Raw genomic sequence first — 24,640 nt, 5'->3', positions numbered from 1 at the left:
AGTCCTGAATAAAGATTGATTGAGACATATGATGCTTTCTTTGACACAAAGAGTTGAGAGAAATATTACAAATGGTTTCCGAAACATTATCCGTGTAAGAGATCGACGTGTCTTTCCAACGTTACGTTCCTTTGAATATTAGGCACAAGAAACACTACGGCGAAATAGTTAAATTCACTACACATTTACTTATATTTTACTTGTTCTTAATTCACAGAAATACGCTTCAGAAATTATTTCACATGTTTCGTACTTCATTCAAACTTGCATAATCATAATTAGGATCCCTGTCACCATTTCTAAAGTAACGCAGGCAAGGTTGGGTAGCCTAGTGGTTCATGTGTTCGAGCGTCACCTAAAAACCTGCTTCGATTCCCCACATGGGTATGCGTGAAGCTCATTTCCGGTGTCCCAGCCGTGATATTGCTGAATATTGTTCAAGGCGGCTTCCTTACTAACTCATTCCCTTACTCTTTATTGACTGACATCGACCAAAATGGATGTCCCCAGTTATCCCTAGGTGTAGCCTAGTGGTTAAAACGTTCACGACGAAAACCCGGGTTCGATTCCCACATGGGTACAATGTGTAAAGCCAATTTCTGGTGTTACCCGTCGTGATATTGCTGGAATATTTCTAAAAGCTACAAACAAGTCACTCTGTTAATTTAACCCTTGATACAAAGACACTGTCATTCACGGTCTACGTACCTGGTAAGGCACAACGACCGTTTCGGATACCAACGTCGTCGATGGCCATATCGCTGTAGTAGCTGCTGCCAATGATGCCTTCAAATACAATGGTGAAGTTGGTGGTGCTTGTCAGGGACAACTGGGAGATCTGCCACTTGTTGCCTTGGTCACCAGATTGGGTCCAGATCTTTATCCTTGGGCCAGTTACGGGCTGTTTGTACACATTCATTGTGCCCATTGATGTACCGTACATGTGGTAAAAGAACTGAAGACACTCCCCAAGGCTCGGCGGGAAGACAGGGCTTATAAGTAAGGCGTTGTCGCCCGGCCGACGAGGAAGGCTAGCCTCCGTGTACAGGTAATGGCCTGTGGAAACATGACATAAACACAATGGAAAATCTGGCACAGACAATACGACCAAAATAAGAAACTAAACAAACACTACATTAACCAAAATTATAAGCATTACAATTTTAACATCATTGAAAATTGATCACGATGATTAGAAAAGCTATCAAATCAGATTTACATAAAGGAACGAATCTGGAATTCGTACGAAAGATCATCGGATTCTGACGCGACTAAGGGCCGCAACTCTTAAAAGCGAATTGCTGCGATTAATGCTGGGTCTTGCGGGTCACCCTATCTATGTTGGTCACAGTTTATAGAAAATACGTCATAATCACCTCTGTTAGTTCCGTAGCTGTGGTCAGCGTTGGGTCCAGTGTTGACGCTGGACGTCCTCTGTGTTGTCCACGTCCAGTCAAACTTGTCCCCTGTCCTGGTCTGATGGAAGCCGCAGAGGTGGATGTCCTCGAAGTCGCAGTCGGCAACTGAAAAGGAAAACAATGTCTTAAAACATTTTGGAATGGACAAGGAATTGTCTTTTCATGGAACTGCAAAGGACCACGTTGTGTGCCTCCGAAGGTGGTTTGGTACACGAACAATTAACTAACGCTATCATAATCATGAATACTAAACTTACTTGTGGATGAGGGACATGGGAAGTTGGAGAAGTTAATGTCGTCGACAGCGATGGCGCCCTGGTAAGAAAGACCACGCGTTCCTTCAACCGCAATCTGTAATAAAGTGTTATAATGTGATCAACACCCGAGGCAGGAAGATGTGATGCTTCACAGAACAATATCAAGTGATGCTGGTCACAGGGGCATCAATGTAATGATTAACGGTGCAGTAAAAGGCGATAATGGGTTGGACAATTTTGGTCAAGTATTAAAGTCATCTTCGTCACCACCAGCATCACGACTATCATTTGAGTCAGTACCATTAATAAAAACAAAAAAACACCCAAAAAACAATAATAAAAACAAAACAACAAAAAAAAACAATCATTGTTGTCATCAACAGTTATTGTCAGAGAGCTAACAGTAGAACACCAAGTTGGTTGAGTGAATGAGCGAGTTTAGTTTTACGCCGCTTCTAGCAATTTACCATCGCGGTTGGGGACACCAGAAATGAGTTTCTCACATTGTACCCATGTGGGGATTCAAACCACAGGCCCTCGTGTCTTTGCGAGGATAAAAGATTTTAAAATATTGTTTTTTAGATGACCGCCGACTCAAAATACTTCACAGTACAATACATAATGACAAGGCCGGACACTTCGGTGCACCCCACCAGCCTTTGCAGATCGCTACGCTACCGCATGCAATCGATTAAAACTTAATGTAAACATTATCATGGATGATTGGCCTATCGAGCACCACTCATGACACCTACCAATTCTTTATTGTTATTTCTGCAAGTTGATTAAACCCGATTTTGACTCTCAACTAAACGATCTTGACACAAAAGGATGACGATATATCAGCACAAAACGGGTGTGGTCGAAGCAAGCCCTCTGACTGGTCAACGCCTGTAAATCTGCACATTCTTTATAAATTCGCGGGAATTTTTACTTTCATTGGCTGCTTGACTTGTAAATGTAAGATTCTTTTTTCCAGCAATGGCTTCTAAAAAGAAAGCATCAGGTGTAAATGTCTCCTTAACAAGCATCAACCAACCAGAGGGCTTTTCGAGTCGGGGGTCATCTCAAATTTGTATATATTTAAAACCAAAATTAATCCTCGCAAAGACACGAGGGCCTGTGATTCAAACCCGGTTCTTCGGCATGACGAGCAAACGCTTTAACCACAAGGCTACCCCACCGCCCCACAAGTTGATCGAAAGAACATAAGAGTACTGGGTGGTTTCATTGCGAGACCTGGCTGTAAGTCATGGTGCCATGAATGTATTAATTTATGGGGCGCGGTGGGCGAGCTGGCTAAGGCGCCAGGCTAGTGATCCAGCGAGGTTGAGGTGTCGGGATCGAGCCCACCTGTGACTGGGTGTAAAAACCTTGGAGTCAACTTTGTGTGCAGACTCTTTCAGTGTTGTCACAACCCTGTGTACTTAAAAGAACCCACGAATCCGTTGGTATATGACCAGATGGTGGCCACATGAATACGTGCAAACACCTTGTTGCGGGTACAGCAACGTGCAGTGAACTTGGACAAAGTACTATGACTATGTGTCCCAGTCCACCCAGCTGTGAATGGGTACCTCGTTAAGATGAGAAAGCCACAATAACTCGGTGCGCCCAGTGTCTGCAAGAGTTGTATACTCCCCAGGGGGTTCTGATAATACGATGTGCCATTGAGATTGACATCCAATGATCGAGGGGAAAATAATGAGCATGCACTAGTTGCCTGGATATGTCCGCTACATTAATATCCTATAATAATAATAATAATAATAATAATAATCATGCTGCTCCTGACTCCATTGCTTACAGGCCGTTGTGGTTTATTTATATTATAATTATAAACAACACCACCACCCCTACCACCACCAACATCGTCAATCACATCACCATCGGCATCGTACCTGGAATGCTTGTGGACTTGAGATGTCAATAAGCGCCTGTTTCCAGCTGCTGCCCTGGGTTCCTGATTTGGTCCATATCTGTGTCCTTTTACCTCCGAAGACGGTGTAGACACTGAGGCCGGTGACGTGAGGGCCGTACATGTAGTACCACAGGCGCAGACACGACCCGGAAGTGCTGGACAAAGTTGGAGACAGCAGACGACAAGTGTCGTTTGGCGTTCGTGGAAAAGAATTCACGATGTAGATGAAGTGTCCGCTTGCTAAAATAAAGAACTGATATTGCTATTACATACATTCAGTATTATAACATGTTTATGTTTTGATTGTTATCAGAAAAATAATGTCACATATTTTTTCAGCTAAGTATGGAGTCATGTATGCGAGTTGAAATCCAGGAACTGAATTTCACTCACATCTGGGATTTGTCGAAGTGGATGGAATGTAAGAAGACCGACATTAAAGAAAATAGTTAAATATTTCCCAGATAAGGTCATCACCTCCATGGTAAAGTCTTATCCTTGAAAAGCTGACGTTACATGTACTTTGCTGGAAATACTGACTGACTGAGTTTGGTTTTACGCCGCTTTTAGTAATATTACAGCAACATCACGGCGGGGTTCATCAGAAATGGGCTTCACACATTGTACCCATGTGGGGATTCGAACCCGGGTCTTCGGCGTGACGAGCGAGCGCTTTAACCACTAGGCTACCCCACCGCCCCTTGCTGGAAAGATGTATAAACAGCTGCAATGGTTGTTTTACATCATTGCATAAAGCTAAAATTCGAAACTGGACAAACACTGTCTCCAGTATGTCCTGTCACAGACACAGTCTTGTCTAAAAATATTTGGTCAATTCTACCACTTTGTCTCCCTAGAGTCATTTAGTTCGTTCATTGTTTGAGTGGGTGAGTTTAGTTTTACGCCGCTTTTAGCAATATTCCAGCAATGTCACGGCGGGGGACACCAGAAATGGGCTTCATTCATTGTACCCATGTGGGGAATCGAACCCAAGTCTTCAGCGTGACGAGCCAACGCTTTAACCACTAGGCCACCCCACCACCCCTCGTTCGTTTGTGACATATGGAAACATACAAATATATCTCCAGAAATATGCTATTTATGAATTGTGGAGGAACTTCCAGTAAGTCACATGTTACCATTTCCCAGAGTGTGGTCAGTAGCGGCTCCTGCTCCAATGGCGGAAGTAGGACCAGTAGCTAGGGCCCAGTTGAACTGGTCATCCGTGGCCTGTGTCCACTTGCAGTATCCGGTCTCAAAGTTACAGTCATAGGGGGATGGAACTGTAAGGCATTATGACGTCACTGATTACGTCTTCGTGATGGTAATACCAAAATCACAAAAATGAGTTTATTTATAATGTTTACTGATTTCTCATCACAATTAATCTTTATTATTTTAAGTCTGGATTCATCATCATATCATATGATTATATTATATATCATATCATATCATATCATATCATATCATATCATATCATATCATATCATATCATATCATATCATATCATATCATATCATATACACAGTCACACACAGCGAAATTATACATGTTCAACAGACAAGTGAAGTTAACGACACAACCTCTTGTCTGTGACAAAAGGAACACAAAGAGGAAACGTTTCATTTTACATGGAGCGGGGAACATAATGAACAATGTCTAAGAAAAACATTATGAAAGAGTGTACACGTCATGCGCGACGAGTTGTTAACGTCGCTCACCTGGCGTTGTGGTCGGTGCTGTTGGCGACGTTGGCATCGGAGGCAGCAGCGAAGCGGAAGAGCTGGCATGCAATGGAAGAGCTGAAACATATTTCACGTTTTAATTCCCCAAACTAATAGACACTCTCGAGTTTACATTGTCAATACTGAAGTAAATTCACAAATTTTTCATGGATGTTCCTTTAAGGCTGATTCGAAACTGGTTTGGAAGTGTTTACAGGAACGAGTTTGGTCACAATTATGGATGTATTGTCATGACTGATCAACACCCGTGAAGATCCGGGTTAGGATTGATCTTCAGTAACCCATGCTTGACGTAAGAGGCGACAAACGGGATGGTCAGGCTCGCTGACTTGGTTGGCATATGTCATCGTATCCCAATTCCGTAGATCGATGCTCATGCTGTTCGGGTGGTCAGTCTCGCTGATCTGGTTGACACATGTCATCGTATCCCATTCGTAGATCGATGTTCATGCTGTTGATCACCGGATTGTCTGGTCCAGACTCGATTATTTACAGACCGCCGCCATATAGCTGGATTATTGCTGAGTGCGGCGTAAAACTAAACTCATTCAGTCACTTATGACTAATCAAGAAGGACTTACTTTCACAGAATGCATCTGTGATTACGACATCGTCGATGGCGATGTCGCCCCTGTATCCTTTTCCTCGTACTGCTTGGAATAGCATCTGGTGTTGAAACATAAAGTATCAAGTTATTAATAAAATGTTATCGAAATATTAACGTGTAGTAAACATATATTATGGCAGTATTTATGTGTATTATTATGTGAATGAAACAAAAGAGTTACAAAACTTGAAGTCCAATCACTCAATACAAGTTCGACTTAATCAAATGCTTTAACTGTGTTACATGTCACCCAGCTACTATTCATCGTGTGATAGGAATTTCGAGTTTCTGGTTGAAAAAGATGGCACATTGCAACATGCAACTATTATGTCAAGTATGTGACATTATCACGTTCATTTCAATTACAGCATAAAGTGTTCCAACAATGTCACCGGAAGCAACCAAAAAGTATCCAATATGAAATATGAGTTGTCAGGGAAGGGCAGCATTGCCTTGGCAATTCATTTTGGTTTCTTTATTCCCACTGTTTAGAAACATTTTCTGAAAATGGTTTTTATTTTTATGTGTGTGTGTATTTCTGAAAATGAATACTACTGAGGACAATGTAATCTGTCCTGTTCAGACGGGTAAGAGATAACTTCTTAACTATCCGAAACAGACAACACGGATGAAATGTGTATTGGTACACCTTATGGAAAGGAATATACTATACCCTAAACAACACGGACATACATGGCACGCACACGCACGCACAGACACAGACACAATGACGATACTTTACTTCCAAGTCACACTGGTAAAGTTTGTACTATTTCTTCTGCGACTCACATTAAAGGGGCTCTTGTAGTAGATCTTGACCCGACCCTGTGTCCAGGCATCTCCTTTATCACCGGACAGTGTCCAGACGGTTGTAGTGGTGTTTGGGCCCTTGAGGTTGACGTTCAGTGTGCCAGTGTCGGCACCGTACATGTGGAACCAGAAACTCATACACATCCCGTCCGTGGGCTGGAACAGGCGACTCGTCAGCAATGCTGTGTCACCTGCGCTGCGACCTGTAGACTCGATGAAGACGTAATGGCCTGTAACATGAAGAGAAGATTTATAGTGAAATGAAGGTAAGATGTTGAGGAAGAGGTGGACGAAACCGTGGGCAGGAACAGGAACAATGATGTGGTGTGATAGAGGAACGGTGAGAGAACAGAGAAGAGGTCACCGTGGTAAGAGGACGAAGGTGAGAACACCTGGACCAAAGTGGAATACTCTATCTTCTGGTCGTCCTGACAGACACGGGTAGGTGGAATAGTCGTGATAATGACTCAGGGTAACACGTGTATATGGAACAATTAAACAGTGAAACGAATCTGTACCTGCAGATGTTCCAACTGTGTGGTCGAAGCTTGGTCCAGTGTATACACTTGAGGTGGATCCGCGACCGATGATCCAGTCAAACTGGTCCACACCATGAAGATTTCGCCAGGTACAGAGCCCATGTTCAAAGTCACAGTTCCCTTTAGAAATGAGAAGGAAACATGACACATTGTTGGGGTCTCATTCAACACTCACGACATGAATCTGTTGCCATTGCCCCAGCATTACAATCATGTCATGTGGGTTGGATCTTTGGACAAAGATGTATTTGTATTTGTAGTGAATGTGTGAGGTTTGTGTTACGCCACACTCAGCAATATTCCAGCTATATGGCGGCGGTCTGTAAATAATCGAGTCTGAACCAGACAATCCAGTGATCAACAACATGAGCATCGATCTAGACAATTTGGATACGATGACGTTGCAACCAAGTCAGCGAGCCTGACCACCCAATCCGATTAGTCGCCTTTTACGACAATCATGGGTTGCTGAAAATCAATTCTAACCCGGATCTTTTTCTTCGGGTTTTGGTTTTGTAGAGAAAAGCAATGTTGATATTATGAATTTCCAGACTAAATGTAATTTCACAAAACAGGTATCTGTCTTTGCCAGAACTACAGTCCTGGCTGCTGCTGAGCAACACATGGCTAGTGACATTGGCGTTTCGAGAAAATCACAAGAGACTGTGTACCTGATCAATAAACCAAAACAGAGATCTTCAAGTACATCTTCCTTTAATGTGCTTTATAGATAACAATGGCTACTGACATTAGGTGTTTGAATCAAGGATCCTCCTACAGGTTATTTTGAAAAACGAAAGAAGATAAGTCACGTTAGAAACTGCCCTTGTATAGTGTCTGGTGATTAAATATACGCATTTTTCAACCTTCGGGTAAGAGTTGTTCCTGAAAGCGCCCAATAGGACACCTTTTCCGTAATGTATTCGTATTTAAACAAGCACTGTCTACATGTTTCAGTGAATACTACAGCGTGCTATCGGCCATACAACTGTTCATTTTCAGAAGAGCTTTGAGACCTATATCATAAATACTTGGCCCAAGCAGGGCCACGTCAACATTACAATATCCCACCTGGCATCTGGCAAGCGCCAACTGCTACACTGACGTCGTCGATAGCAATGTCTCCTTGGTAACCATTCCCGACGACGCCTTGAAATACAATCTGCAAACAAATGCTAAGCTATTAAGGTAGTCAATAGCAATCTCTTTCGTATACGTGTACAATGTAACTTCAAATGTCCGGTAACCCGTTAATCCGGAAGCCTCGCCATTCATTTGGCAACATATATTTACAACACTAAATGTCATGAACTGTTTGAGAGCCATTCTAGAAGTTGTAAGCAATAGGAATGACAAGTTTTTTATGGATGATCAACTTCTTTATGGAACTATTGCGACGTTTCGGTATAGATGCTTATACCGTTTTCAAGCATGACTAAATGTCATGAATTTTAAAACCGAGAGTATGTTATCCACGATGATTTCACCGGTATCGACCACAGGTCCTAATGCCTTTGCGAGGATTAAAGATTAAAATAAAAAAAGAAAAAATGAGATGACCCCTAAATTATGATTTATTGTACTGTGAAGCATTTCGAGTCGGGAGTCATCTCAATTTTTGTTTTTAATCTTCAACCCTAGTAAAGACACGAAGGGCCTTGGTTCTACTACAGGTTCAGAGAGCGGTTTTCCTACCTGGAAGGGTTGTTGACCACTTATTGTGACTTGTCCAGGGATCCAAGAGTTGCCCTGGTTCAGTGACTTGTACCAGATTGGTGACGACAGGCTGCCTGAGGTCTTGGTGTAGATTTGGAGCATGCCGATGTTATTTCCGTACATGTTGTAGTAGAAAGACATGCACTGAGATGCCAGGGTGTTGATCGTTGGGCTAATAAGGCGTGCGATATCGCCTTGTTTCCGTGGAACACTCGTCTCAATGTACATGTACTTGCCTTGAAAAGAAGACCAAACAAATACTTAAAATTCATATCTGGAAGACGACATATGTTATTTACACCATAAATAGTCAAATGTGCCCTTGTAGCAGTCATGTCACCGCTGTAACAGCACCCCGGATACTATCAACCTATGAAGATCCGGGTTAGAACTGATCTTCAGCAACACATGCTTGTCGCAAGAGGCCACTAACGGGATCGGGTGGTCAGGACCGCTGACTTGGTTGACAAATGTCGTCGTATTCCAATTGCGTAGATCATTGCGCATGCTGTTGATCACAGGATTATCTGGTCCAGACTCGATTATTTACAGACCGCCATATAACTGGAATATTGCTGAATGCGGCGTTAAACAACAAATAAACAAAAACAAAACTGGATGGTATCGTTCTGGTACAGTGACCCCGATAAACAGAATTCTGTGTTCATTCTTACGGGAAGATATTTCTTGTATCTAGTGAGATGTTCTAAACTTAGTTCTATCACTTTGATGGTTAATATTTCCTTGAAGAGGAACGCTGTCATTCTAAACATGTCTGCAGACATCAGCTCTGTATTTCTGTATATTTACCAGTTATAGTTCCGAGTGTGTGATCGCTGCTTGGACCTGTACCAAATGATCCTGTTCTGCCACCTGTCTGTGACCAATCAAATGTGTCCGTTTTGTCCTGTGTCCAGCCACACAAATCTGCCGGCTCAAATGTGCAGTTGAGTCCGTCTGAAAGTGAAGGGACAAGAATCATAGGTAACGTGGGAAAAAACAAGACAAGGACCTATGAATTCATAACAAGGACATGGTACTGGCATATTGAAGAACTCTCTGCAAGACTCTTGACATGTTGACTTTGACCTTGTCAGGTGTCATTTAATCAAAATCAAAATGGTGAGACGTTTATCCCCCTCAACCACTACCAACAGTAGTAACAGTATCTAAATATGAGTCTTCATTTTCTGACCTTGTGATGGACATGTGCCCGCGATGACCTTGATGTCATCCAGGCCAATGTCACCGGCATAGCTAGGACCACGGACTCCCTCGATCACGATGTTCACTGATGACGTTTGTTTTGCAATCTGAATTTGTCCAAAGATCCATTTGTTGCCTTGGGACTTCATTTTGGACCATATTGGATTACCAAGCGTTGAACCATGCTAAGACGAAATATAGTTAACATGTTAAAAACACTTCATTGACGACATTTGCAAGACGATTAGCACAGTATTAACGCCTTTCTTCCGACCATGTTTATCTGAAGATGGATTTTTAAAACAGAAAAAAAAACAACAACATTAGCAAACTATTATTAAGAGACAGGTCGAAAGAAACATTGACAGAAAGAATGCAAATAACGACAACTAATATCATTGACTTGATAAGCAGCCATCTTACATCGACAGAAGTACCGTGCTTCACAAAATTAACTGACAATGGAAAGTACCAACCCGTAGGTAGACAGTGAGTCTGTTGATGTGAGGCCCGTACATGTGGTGCCAGAACTGGAGACAATAGGCCTGATTGGTTGACAGCTGGGCAGAGACGAGCCGTGCTGTGTCGTTCTCGATACGAGGCGCTGATGTTTCAATGTACATGTACCAGCCGTTTTCTGTTAGGATATCAACATCAATGAATATAGATACGCTATTAAATAATATGTATTCTTGCGTGCCCTATCGTACTGATATTTTGTTAACTGTATATGTCCCTGTAAAGTAAGTCTACAAAAACGCAAGAATTTCAGATATTCTTTTTCTTATAAGATCATCATCGTCATCATCATCATCATCATCATCATCATCATCATCATCATCATCATCATCATCGTCGTCGTCGTCGTCGTCATCGTCGTCGTCGTCGTCGTCGTCGTTGTCATCGTCAAGTATGTATTGCCGTATTAGTACTATTTGCGAAACACATATTTGGACTCGACCGCATGTAATGTATTTCTGAACGACGTAAAACCTAACTTACTCACTTACTCATTCTCTCATTCACTCAGGCTTATCACTTCACTTACTCGTCCCTTTGGTGTGGTCAACGGTGGGGCCAGTACTATAGCTGCCGGTTGGACCCTGTGTTCTCGTCCAGTCAAACTGATCGTCCGTGGCTTGGGTCCAGGAGCACAGGTTGGTCTCAAAGTCACAGTCATATTTGGACTGTGAAACTGAAATGTTAAACTGGTGTTGAAGCTACACGTTTTACGTATACGTGAACATTCACCTAACGCTACATCCGTTGCATAGTTCCTGAATCTAAGGGAGAATGAACATCATAAACATCCATAAAAATACATCAAGTTATCCAATGAGACATTCAACCAATTTGTGTAAAATACAGCATATTTCGAGTTAAACGTGTTGGGATTCAAGTGAATTCACTGTCTATTTAGCGGCAGCTGTATAATCGGACCAATGTAGATGTCGTTCGCGGAAATCAATAGAACATTTCCCACTTTAACTGCAGTGAGTGAGTGAGTTTAGTTTTACGCCGCACTCAACAATATTACAGCTCTATGGCGGCGGACTGTAAATAATCACGTCTGCACCAGACAATCCAGTGATCAACAGCATGAACATCGATCAACGAAATTGGGATACGATGACATGTGTCAACAAAGTCAGCGAGCTTGACCATCCGATCCCGTTAGTCGCCTCTTACGACAAGCACATGGGTTACTGAAGATCAATTCTAAACCGGATCTTCATGGGTCACTTTAACTGCAAGTTCCCGCACATTGTTACGGATGACTGGAAAAAGGTGGAACGTGCTATTCCTCTCCTCCACTATTTCAATAATACATTGATATGCTTTTTATTGAGCACTGGAGTATATAGAAGTGATAAGTGACTCGTGAGTCTACTTAATTGGGGAAAAGGGGAAAAAACACATGAGAGGGAACAGCAGGAACGCATTACGTCATAACAATGTGACATGTTCGTGACCCGTGAAGAGCTGGGCTAAAATTGGTCTTCAGTAACCCTTGTTTGTCGTAAGAGATGACTAACGGGATCGGGTGGTCAGGCTCGCTGACATGTCATCGTATACCTTGCGTAGATCGATGCTCATAATGCTCACCGGCCTAATTAAGACTTGATTATTTACAGACCGCCGACATATGCTGGAATATTGCTGAGTGCGGCGTTAAACAACAAACAAAGAGAAACAAAGACATATTGTACGTGGTTTGCATATATCATGTGATATACTGGTATATCTGAATCTTAAGGCTTGAACAAGCTGCACCAAAGTCAGTTGATACGAAAATACTGAATATTACTATGTTTAACACAACTGGTTCTTATCAGTGTTTTACCAAATGCGCTGGGTGTTGGACTTGTCAAAGCAGCAGAGGTCGAAGGAATCTTTGAAGGATCTGCCGATCTGGGATTATCTACAAAATACAAATTAACTGTGCCTTTAAACAGTTGCTCAATACCAACATCACAATATACTTGCATCGATCACTAATGTACAGGTCCAGATTTAATGTAGAGCCATATCAGGGTTGTTCGAGACAACTACCTTGACTCCGACCAATGTTATTGACAATATAATGCGAGATCTCCCGAGAATATAGGCCTTGGTCATCTGACGAAACCATTCCATCTCAAAATAGTGTACAAATTATATGAATGGTAAAAAATATTGAAGACACCAGGTGTTTGAGAAATTGATAAGCATGTACCGCCCTACTGGTACGAATTAATTCAAATTGGCTGGTATATAATGAGAGTTTAGTTTTACGCCGCTTTTAGCAATATTTCAGCAATATCACGGCGAGGACACAGAAGAAATGGGCTTAAGAAATATACTCATGGATATTGGAAAGTTAACACGTGTCTTCGGCGTGACGAGCGCTCGTTTAACTACTAGACGACAATACCGCCCCTGGAATCTAGTGTATTGGCATAGGTTCTTCAATAACGTATCGACCAAGGACTTACATCCACAAGCCGAGGTGGTGAATGTGATGTCATCTATGGCTATATCTCCATCATAGTTCGAACCTCGCACGCCTTCGAACCTCATCTGCAATGAACGGATATGGGTTAGAACTCGAGTACTTATTCTCTAATTATTCTCAATTATGTCATCGAGAAATCAGTTTTGTTCGTGACTGCGGTTGATATGACCATGACTGACTGACTGACTGAGTATGGTTTTACGCCGCTTTTAGCAGTATTCCAGCAACATCACGGCGGGGGACACCAGAAATGGGCTTCACACATTGTACCCATGTGGGGATTCGAACCCGGGTCTTCGGCGTGACGAGCCAACGCTTTAACCATTAGGCTTCCCCACCGCCCCATATGACCATGAAGCTTGAAGATTCATTTGCGTGGGCATCCGTTAAAACCTCACGGTGACATCGTTCATGTGACGACGTAGCCAAGCTATTATTGGATGCGGATACCATGTGGATACCACGAGGATACTATGCTAGATCACCAAGGTGACAAGGTCGGTCTTACCATGAAGCCAGTTGTTTGAGCGGGTATTGGGAGCTGTCCCTGATGCCAAGCCTGACCCTTGTTTCCACTCTGTCCCCAGACCCAGGTGTGGGTTGTGTTGGCCTGGTTGTCAATATACACGTTCAGGAGTCCTGCGTATATATACATACGTGAACATACAGGTACCAGTGTCCACCGCCAACCAACTTGGTTCCGAAACAATTTATGACTTTATCTTTAACACAAACATTCAAAATAACTGCACTATAAGAACTATATACACGAGAATAATTTTAGCAGATATGTCCTTATTTTAGATGACAACAGAGACAAATGCTTTAATTACTGGCCATCATAAACCAATTACCATTGGTTCCAAACCATTTTTTAAAACAACTATTACATTTATAGATTGGACAGTTCTAATATGCAGACAATACTTTGCTTTGGAAGGATATTCAAATGTTTCTTCAAGTATTGGATTCCAGCCATACAATTATATTTGTCCTTCTCTGAAATGTTCTATGAAGGCATACTTTATTGTGTACATTAAAGCATATATGCGTGAACATTTGGTACCAAATACCCCGGTATACAACAAACTACAATTGGTTCCGAAACAATTTATGACTTTATCGTTAAAACAAACACATTTTTCCATTTACTGTACTAGAAGATTGATATACATGACAAATGCTATCATTGGACATGTCCTTATTTTGAATGAAAACTGAAATTTCTCCTTGATGTTGAAACTATCTTACCAATGGAGCCGCCGTACATGTTGTACCAGAAGCTCATGCAGTGGGTGGACGTCGAGGGCATTAGCAAAGGACTCTGAAACCACGCCTTGTCGCCTTGGACCCGAGGAGAAGATGTCTCGATAAACATGTACGTCCCTACAATGTAGCAAAATTCAATATGAAGTAACTTTCTCAATGAACATTCTGGATGACGCCTTGCTTGAGGTTTGTCTCACCATTGATCTAAAGATGGATGTTGTATACAGTGTTCAATCATCGCCTATTACTGATCTCATTTACTCCTTGATTAGAGTAAGTGAGTTTAGTTTGACGCTGCGTTAAACAGTATTCCAGCAATATCACGGCGGGGGACACCAGAAAAAGGCTTCACATATTATAGACGTGGGGAATCGAACCCGGATCTTGAGCGTGACGAGCGAACGCTTTAACCACTAGGCTACCCCACCGCCCCAGATCACCAAAGAGGTATCGGTATAATATAATTTCACCACTGTAATTTGCACACGTTACCGGTCAAATGTAATAACCCATATCTCTGCCTCTGAACCTGGATAGATAAACCATTCCGACGCAAGCCAATGGTTATTACTGTTTTAACTTGTATAAATGGAGATTTCAGAAGATACAGCATCATCTGACACTTGTGTCCTCTTTCTTATTACCCGTGAAGATCCGGGTTAGAATATTGATCATCAGTAACCCATGCTTGTCGTAAGAGGCGACTAATGGGATCGGTGGTCAGGCTCGCTGACTTGGTTGACACATGTCATCGGTTCCCAGTTGCGCAGATCGATGCTCATGTTGTTGGTCGCTGGATTGTCTGGTCTGGTTTTGCGTAAAACTAAACTCACTCACTCATTCCTTATTATATTATGCTGGAATATTAGGTTAGGTTAGTTTAGCGTTAAACTAAGGTTAGGTTACTCATTAGGTTATTTATATTATTAAAATAGGTTATCATATCATTATCATATTATATTATATCATTATCATTATCATACGTTATATTATTTATTACATTAGTCCATATATCAACCGATTCTGGGAGATTTGATACATGTTAATGCAACATCCTGCCAAGTGTCTTGCTTTGGAGTTATTTATGCTATAAACTGCCGAGATTCACCTGAGGCACCGTTTGTGGTATGGTCAGAGACTGGTCCTGTGTAAGTACTTGTAGTTCTTCCTGACCCGGAGATCCAGTCAAAGTTATCTCCTCCGATGTTCTTCCACATACATTTGCCCTTCTCAAAGTTACAGTCTCCTTGGGTTCCACAGGCTCCGTCGATGATGAGGACGTCGTCGAGGCCGATGTCACCGGTGTAGTCGCTGCCCATGACAGCCTCAAACACAGCCTGAAAGAACAGATAGGCACCTAGCATTTTTCAATGGCATTCATCAGAGTAAAGTTTCGTGTTTTCATGCAGATATATACGTTAAACTGCATCAGTGAAGAGTCTTTGCTGGGAGCAGTAAAATGATAGTTAATGAATGAAGTTAATGATATCTTGCTATACATCTTTAAGGTGATGAGCCACTTAATGAAATCCCCAGAAATGTACTCAGGAGAGACCACGCACACAGGTAACATGAAAGTAAGCAAAGGCGACAGCATTGGGAAATGCGATAGACATACAATTTGTCTAAAGTGCGAGTATAATTCAGTATTGTATGGAAATATACGATACATCTTGACATTATAAATTTGTTCTAACTAATTTCTTTTCTTAACAAAAATGAGTAGATAAATAGAGCAACTTTGTGTTGTTTTGGAGGTTCTTTGCAGGATTACCCAGATTACTGGGCGTCATCTATGTGGGACTAAAGCCCGAACTGTGTTTTATATATACATATGTGCCTAAACATTTTACAAAATATAGCAATGGCGAATTTAAAAATCACGTTCTCAGCCAGGATACGGTCACGTCAAAAAGACAAAACTGTGCGCCTTAAGCATTCACCAAAAAGGACATCAACTGACAACAATTCCTATAACAGCGGCTTCCATAAATTATGTATGCCGTCACCAAAAGGGCGTCAACTCACAACCATTCCTATAACAGCGGCTTCCATAAATTATGTATGCCGTCACCAAAAGGACATCAACCGACAACCATTCCCAACGCGACAAAAACCCTGTGTCATCAAAAGGTCACTAGCTGAAAACTATTCCTAAAGCGTCGTTAGCCCGTATTAGGTCACCAGAGGTCATCAACTCACAACCATTCGTAAGTGGCCTTACCTCATACGCAATCACCATTTGGGGATTAATACAGAACTATCCCTACCTCCCAGCTTCCTTGAGCCTTGACAGTCACCCTTCCTTGTAACCAGAGGTCGCCTTGGTTACCTGACCGCGTCCATATTGCTCCCCCCGAACTGATCGCCTACTTTAGCATAGACGTTGAGGGTACCAGTAGCCTTGCCCCACATGTGGTACCAGAAGGTCAGACAAGCACCGTTGGTGGCCTTCTGGACAGTGGAGATAATTCTTGCTTTTTGTCCTTTGCTTTTGCCAGAAGCTTCGGTGTACATATAGTGACCTGGAACATCGTTTAACGTTAATGAATTGACCGTACATATATTAAAAGGCTACCATTGTTAAACTGATTAAATGTGTACTTGTCAGATGTGGAAAGCAAGCTGACGCATGTTGTGCTACGGAATAGTGAACATTTCAGAATATCACATACCAGGCCTAGCAATTATATGTACATTCATATGTACTTTAATGACAGAGATGCCCATCTAACCATATGCCACATATGTTCCATGGAACATATAGTGACCTGGAACAAAGTAGAAACATTTATAAACTAACCACACATAAATGAATACTTTCTATGTAAGTGCCGCTAACCTGTTGAATTGTATTCTTCATTATATACATTTACATATATTTTCATGACAATATGGCACCAAAATATATGTTCAACGGAACCAAGCGTTTCCATTGAATCTGAGTGTCTTGACCAGAAAGAAACCCAAAATCGCCCCAAAAAGTATTTACTGTCAGTATCTATGGAAAAAGGAATTGTGATACATTTTCCATCGCCTGAATGTTACATTGACCTTCGCTTCCATTCACATATCTGACGCAAAGCATTTAACACATGTAAGTACTCCCATATCTACTATCAGGAATTTAAATTTCTTCTAAAGAAGCATGACCAAGCGGTTAGGTAACAGTTTGCTCGTACCAGAGATCGTTCCGTATGTGTGGTCATCCGAGGGTCCAGTGTCGAAGGAAGCTGTCCGACCATGAGTAAGTGTCCAGTCGAAGTCGTCACGTGGATCCTGTTGATAACCGCAGATATTTGGATCTTCAAATCCACACGTGTGGAGGGATCCTGTAACCAAATAATGTTCTCGTAAATATCGCAAACCTTTACAAAAGTGCAGCTACTCCCACTACGAAGATGCTTTGGTGCAGTGTTTACGGAGCCATACTATACCAAATGATGCCACTTTTATATATTCACTGCCTCGTTATTTATGTCCCCCTAAATTTAAAAAGCCAAATGGGGCAACACATCACGTTGCTTTATTAAATAAGCGGTTGTAAAGGGGAGGAAGCGTCACTGGGCTATATTTTTTAAGGATGCCAGAGATTGCCACGTCTTCAAGATTCTTCTATGTGATCTTCAACCTATGTATCATAAGTGGAACAATTGGACTCCATCGTTTTTGTTATTGCAATTCGGTGGCACCCCACCATTCATTAGTTTTCAGATTGTTTGTCCTACTTTTACTTGTTCATGCTGTTGATCACTAGATTGTCTGGTCCAGATTCGATTATTTACAGACCGCCGCCATATAGCTGGAATATTGCGGTGTAATTATAAAGTCACTCACTCCTACTTGATATGAATCGGTGTTGCCTAATGCGTTCAAAAATAGTATTGTTCCGGTTTATTTTGTAGATATAACCATATCGTCAACGACAATCAGTATTCACACACTGTAGAAATCCTGTTGTTAAAAGGTGAGGTTCAGGATGAAATCTGTTCCCGTGTGAAATCGCGACAAAGCAAATATAAAAATACCACTCACCACACAATCCACTTGTAAGACTGATGTCGTCGACGGCAATGTCTCCTGCGTAGCTTGTCCCGCGAACACCTTCAAAAACTATCTGATAGGTGGAGTTTGTCGTGATGTCGATATCCATTTCCATCCACTTGTTCCCAACTGTTCCATGTTTGGTCCACTCAGGGCTGCCAAGATTTCCTCCAGACATTATGTAAACATTGAGAGTGTTGACATCCGGGCCGTACATGTGGTACCAGAAGTGAAGGCATTTGGGGGTTGTGTCCTTCACAACTGGGCTGACCAGTCGGGCTTTGTCATTGTAGACCCTTGGCGAGGATGTCTCGATGAAGACGTAGTACCCAGAAGCTGTCCCTGTGGTGTGGTCAACAGATGGTCCAGTGCTGATGCTAGAGGTGCTGCCCCTGTTGCGGGTCCAGTCAAACTGATCGTCCTTTGCTTGTGTCCAGCTGCAGAGGCCGGTCTCGAAGTTACAGTCATAGGGTGATGGAGCTGCAGTATAAAGAGGTACAGATGTACACACAACCCTAACGAGTAAAAGTGCAGGATGTTAGTTGAATCCTGATCTAATCATGGTCATTATATTTGTGTAATTTGGCTATGATTGCTCTTTGAGGACAATATACCTTTAAGTATGAGGACAAACACCGATTGTCCGATTTGTGCATTTCGACCTTGAACACGAGGGTCTTGTGTCGTGTACCCCTTGATCACTTGCCTCACCTAGGAACCACTGGTCATCTCGTCCACTTGGGATTGACCCTTACAAGAACTGATTTCACTAGTTCATTCGTTCTCGTGACTATCACGTTACAAAGCACGATAACGACAGACAATAATTTGTAAAGATGGCAATCGCTATCAACTCAATATACATTTTAGTCATCAACAGACCTTTATAAAAATATCGAAATTCTCTGTGTTGGCAGGTATAAAATGCACTTTTATATTGCTACTCAATTCCAAGTCGGGAATATCAAAATAAATATATCCTTTTATCAAAATCACGAGAGAGCTGTGTCTATCATTTGATTACTTAAAACATTGGACTGTTTTACAACCAGTAAAATAATGGTAAAAATAATCGTCGCTTATTCTAAAGCTGATAGAAGTGGTGACCGCACCTGCTGTTGGTGGTGTTGGTATCGACGACAGCATAGATGGAGCAACTGATGATCTTGTTGCTGCCACTGAGGGCAGAACTACAAAATAAAAGTTAAACATACAGTATGATTCGTGACAACAACGATAGACAGACTATATTATGGATAGGAGGTCAAACGGTATAATATGGGTCAATATAAAGTTGATGGATCTCGAGAACACGTGCATCATGGGTATATTTCCTATAAAACCAAGAGTCACAACAAGAAGGAAATGAGACCCGCAATCAGGGAATACTGAAATACCAGGATCGGATGGATGGTGGCTGTTCTACGCCACACTCAACAATATTCCAGCTGTATGGCGGCGCTCCGTAAATATAATCGAGTCTGGACCAGACAAGCCAGAGATCAACAGCATGAGGATCGATGTGCACAATTGGGATGAAAATGAGTCAACCGAGTCAGCGCGCCTGACCACCGATCCCGTTAGTCGCCCCTAACGACAAGCATGGGTTACTGAAGATCAATTCTAACCCGGACCTTCACGGGTACTGACATACCGAGAATTCTAATGAGTCGTCATAACTGAAACACGAAACTCGCGAGAGAATTTGATGTACTTACATGCACATTGTCCTGGCTTGAAGGTGATGTCGTCAAGGGTGATGTAGCCATGGGCTCCTCCGAGACGTACTACAGAGAACACAACACTGTAAGGTTGAGTGCTGGTGAAGGCAGACTGACCGTTCGTCCATTGCGACGTATTGGTTGCTTGAGTTCCGTCCATATACCAGATAGGAACCCGGGTTGTGTTCTGAAAATGCAGATATCTTGTTTCGTCAGCTGGTTTTTTTTCTCTTTTGACAGTAACACAGCAATACTGGCGGAATAACACCAGAAATGAGCTTCAGAGATCTACTCACTTAAGGACTCGAACCTGGCCATATGGCGTACCGGCTAACACATTAACCACTAGACTAATCATTGTCACAATTTAAAATAGGGATTGAGTGGTTATACATGGCAATGTCGTCAACAGATTGTAGTTACAGGACAAGCCAATAATGTTGAGCAATTGAAACGCTGGTAGCATCCGTGGATACTAGTCGGAGAGAGATAGGTGAATGGTTTTAGCAAGTGACAGAGCAAATTGGCGTCAAGATGGTCACGAGGCCAACATGTTGTGAATGTATTCCAGAAGGCAGAATATTTCAGCTACACACAGCCGCCTTAAGATACTCGAGTAATGGCCAGACATGCCCGCTACCCACCTGCACTATGTACATGGTGATGGAACCGAAGGAACTGCCAATCTGCATGAACCAGAAGTTGATACATCGTCCGGTGTTGCCAGTAGGACTCATGGATTGAGACACAAAGTCAGCCGTGGACTTGGCGGCAACGCTTCTACCGTCACCGATGTACATGTAGGAGCCTGTTGAGATGACGAAGCTGATGAACATCCTTCTATTCGCCTCTTAGTGTAAATCAGGCATTTACAAATTCTGTGCCAACTTTTGACGTACCTCTTTCCATACCGGAAGGTGATACTACCTCTTACAACTTCCAGAAACATGGAACAATATTTTCTATAAAAATTCTTTATGTCTCTCGTCGAATCGTGAACTTCAGCATTAGATGAAGTGAGGTGAAATTGGGTTTTATTCAGCATTAGAAAAACCCAGAAACATTTGTTCATTTCTATTTATATGCTCAAGAGAGAACACTTTATAACAGTCAAATGAAGCGTATAAAATACAAATTTCGTCCGTATTTCTATTTAAAACCCCGACCCAAAGATCTAGAAAAATGTATTAATCTTGTTATTGGTTCGTGTGATGATCGTTGCTGACAATATCAATCACTTGATTGTCTGGTCCAGACTCGATACACAACTGTACCAGTCAGCTGTACAAGCAATATCTATATCACACTGAATGTCTTTCAGATTCAATGATGAACGATTTGTAATAAAATCCTCTGAAAACTGCTTACCGTTTTTGGATGTGCCGAAGGTGTGGTCTCCAATGGTGGGGAGGGTGCCATACTTGTTATTTTGTCCTGTCAATCTCACCCAGTCAAACTGGTCAGTGCGAGAATTGGACCATCCACAAGTACTGCTTTCAAAGTTACAATCGCCTATATGAATAGAAAGTACACGACTGTGTTATAACCTGAAATTATGAATACATTTTACAATACAAAATATATCCAAACGTAGTACAATGACCAATGTACATATTACAAACACAGTGAGTGAGTGAGTTTAGTTTTACGCCGCTTTTAGCAATATTCCAGCAATATCACGGCGGACACCAGAAATGGGCTTCACACATTGTACCCATGTGGGGAATCGAAACGGGTCTTCGGGGTGACGAGCGAACGATTTCACCACTAGGCTACCCCACCGCCCCTCAAACATAGTACAACATGGAATCGAATATATACTTGTCCATTGTTTCGTTACATACGTTTCAATGTCAGTGACTTCCTCAACGTTCCTGGGATGAACTGTTGCCTAGTGGCGAAGCTATTCGCCCGTAACGCCGAATACCAGGGTTCGAATCCCTCAAATAACAAAATGGGATTATCCTTTAAATAAACTTTAATTTCAGGAATAGTGCTGAAAACAGCTCAAAACAAAATTTGTTGACCCTCTGTTGAGGGAAATGTAATCTTTACTGGGATATCTTCAGAGGAAGCAATGTCTGTTTGCCGATATTCCCAAGATAAATATCAGGTGTCACAAAGACTTCAAATACACGATAATCGAAGGCATCATGACAGCTGACATTTCACTTGTCACGTCTCCAGCACACAAAATCACGCCAAAATTGTAACACGAATGTATGTCACGAGGCTGAATGATGAATGTTTGCGCGTGTCCCCTGTGTACTGATCCATGAAGCTTCATTGTCGTTGATTATTTCACCAGTATTGGTACTTACTTGAGATATTACTATGGCGTCTTGAGTTATTTAAGATGGCCATTGTGTTGCCCTGTAAAACCCATTCAACCCTTAACGAGATTCTTAAACCAAACCATTTTCATTAAATGTCACACTTTCTAAACTCAAAATTTGTCTCGTTAATTGTCACGCAGAAGTTTAAACCGTATCAATGCCTGAAAATTACATTACTCGGTTAATTGGGTGAGTTGGAGTTCCATACCTGGTGTTGGACAGGACCGGAGAAGTTTGACGTCATCGATGGCGGCATCGGAAGTGTAGCTTCTGCCAATACGCCCTTCAAAAACAGCCTGAAAATGATGAAAATGATAACAATGATAAATATAATAAAAACCTGTATAAGTAAGTATAATGTATTGTTGATTAACTAATTCAAAGAGACGCCAATCACCAACAGCATCATCAGACAGTCACCAAAAGAAAGCCAAATATCAACACATGCCTCAAAGGTAAGGCTTATTCCTAGATACAAAAACGACATATTCAACGGTACATTAAACAGAAGTATTATATTCATACAGGGAAGGTCAACTCACGTGCATGGAGTTGTAATTCGGAAGTTGCACATATTCCTGTTTCCAAGTGTTGCCTTGGTTACCAGAGAGGTGCCAGATTGGTGAACCAAGGATGACCCTGGTGGTGTTCTGAGCAGCGTACAATGACAGTGTTCCCATGGAGGCGCCATACATGTGGTACCAGAATGTGAGGCATCGGCCATTTTTTGGCAGAGAATGCAGGACTCCAGAGTCGCGCTGTGTCACCATAGCGACGAGGGGCAGAACTCTCGACGTACATGTAGGAACCTTGAACATGAGGATGGACATTGATGTACACAGGGCGTGGTATTTAGTACTTCTGTACTTTGAACAGGAGAGTGAACAAGTGACTGTAATTTCATTTTTCTGTCTCTTCAAATAAATTGTTCACACATTCGTGCATACAGGTATATTTTAGGACGTTAATTTAGATACAATCTCAGTGATGAAAGGATGTTCATCTACAGACACTTTAAGTATTGAACATATGCAAAATGTTTACATAAAAATAGTCTTCTGAAATATTAGTGACCAAGCATGTCTTGTGTATTGAAATATTTATTGATCTTGTCTTGACGTCTCTTGTCTTGTCTTGCTGATAAACAGCTTTTATTTTAGATTTTAGATATTCCATATAGATGATGATGTAAATGAGGTCTCTGTAACAACATCTCCAGTGCTGAAATGCTGATCGAAGAACCTCCTATCTAGTTCTCCTGTCTTGACATATTAATCATATCAAATGACATCCTGATACAACAAATGACATTTTAGTGTTATCAACAGCCTCTACACTGAACTAACATCAATTCCAATCCACAACTGACCTTGTCGTGTTCCGTAAGTGTGGTCACTGCTGGGTCCAGTTCCATAAGAAGATGTGCCTGTGGACCTTTTCGTCCAGTCAAAGGTGTCAGCCTTGTCCTGGTAGTAGTTACATATGCTGGAAGACTGGAAGTTACAGTCGATAGGCGAGGCGGGGATGCTCCCTTGTGTTGGGGCTGGAGTATAATCAAACAAACCAGAATGAGACTTGTGCACCCTGGTTGACAAAATACTTCTGAAATCATTTAGGGGATGTGGTAATCTAGCTATATAAAACATAGCGATTTGATGTACCTTGAACCCGTCACCGCATCACCCTAATACACCTTGTAACCTATTCATTGTTTAAAGATGTGGCACTTTGAATTCTTCACAGTATCAACTTAACACACCCTGTAACCTATATATTGTTAAAAGCAGTGTGTAAATTATCCAGTCTACGACCACTACCTGAATCAATATCTCAATGTCACCTTGAATTCTTCACATTATCAACTTAACACACCCTGTAACCTATATATTGTTTAAAGCAGTGTGTAAATTATCCAGTCTACGACCACTATCTGAATCAATATCTCAATGTCACCTTGAATTCTTCACAGTATCAACCTAACACACCTTGTAATTGATATCTTGCTTAAAGCAGTGGGTAAAGTATATAGTCTAAACCCTTATGTGAGTAAACATCA

At 41.8% G+C, this 24,640-nt stretch overlaps 1 pseudogene; it reads right to left on the bottom strand.

Annotated features, from left to right (window-relative positions):
* The window catches only part of LOC124268799, a 139,139-nt pseudogene that overhangs the window by 57,692 nt on the left and 56,807 nt on the right, over positions 1-24,640 (bottom strand).

The sequence above is a fragment of the Haliotis rubra genome, unplaced genomic scaffold, assembly GCF_003918875.1.
Source record: "Haliotis rubra isolate DU_JTF1 unplaced genomic scaffold, ASM391887v1 Scf14, whole genome shotgun sequence".
NCBI classification, from domain to species: Eukaryota; Metazoa; Mollusca; class Gastropoda; order Lepetellida; family Haliotidae; genus Haliotis; species Haliotis rubra.
The sequence above is the reverse complement of the archived record's forward strand: the minus strand, read 5'-3'. Positions and strand labels throughout refer to the sequence as shown.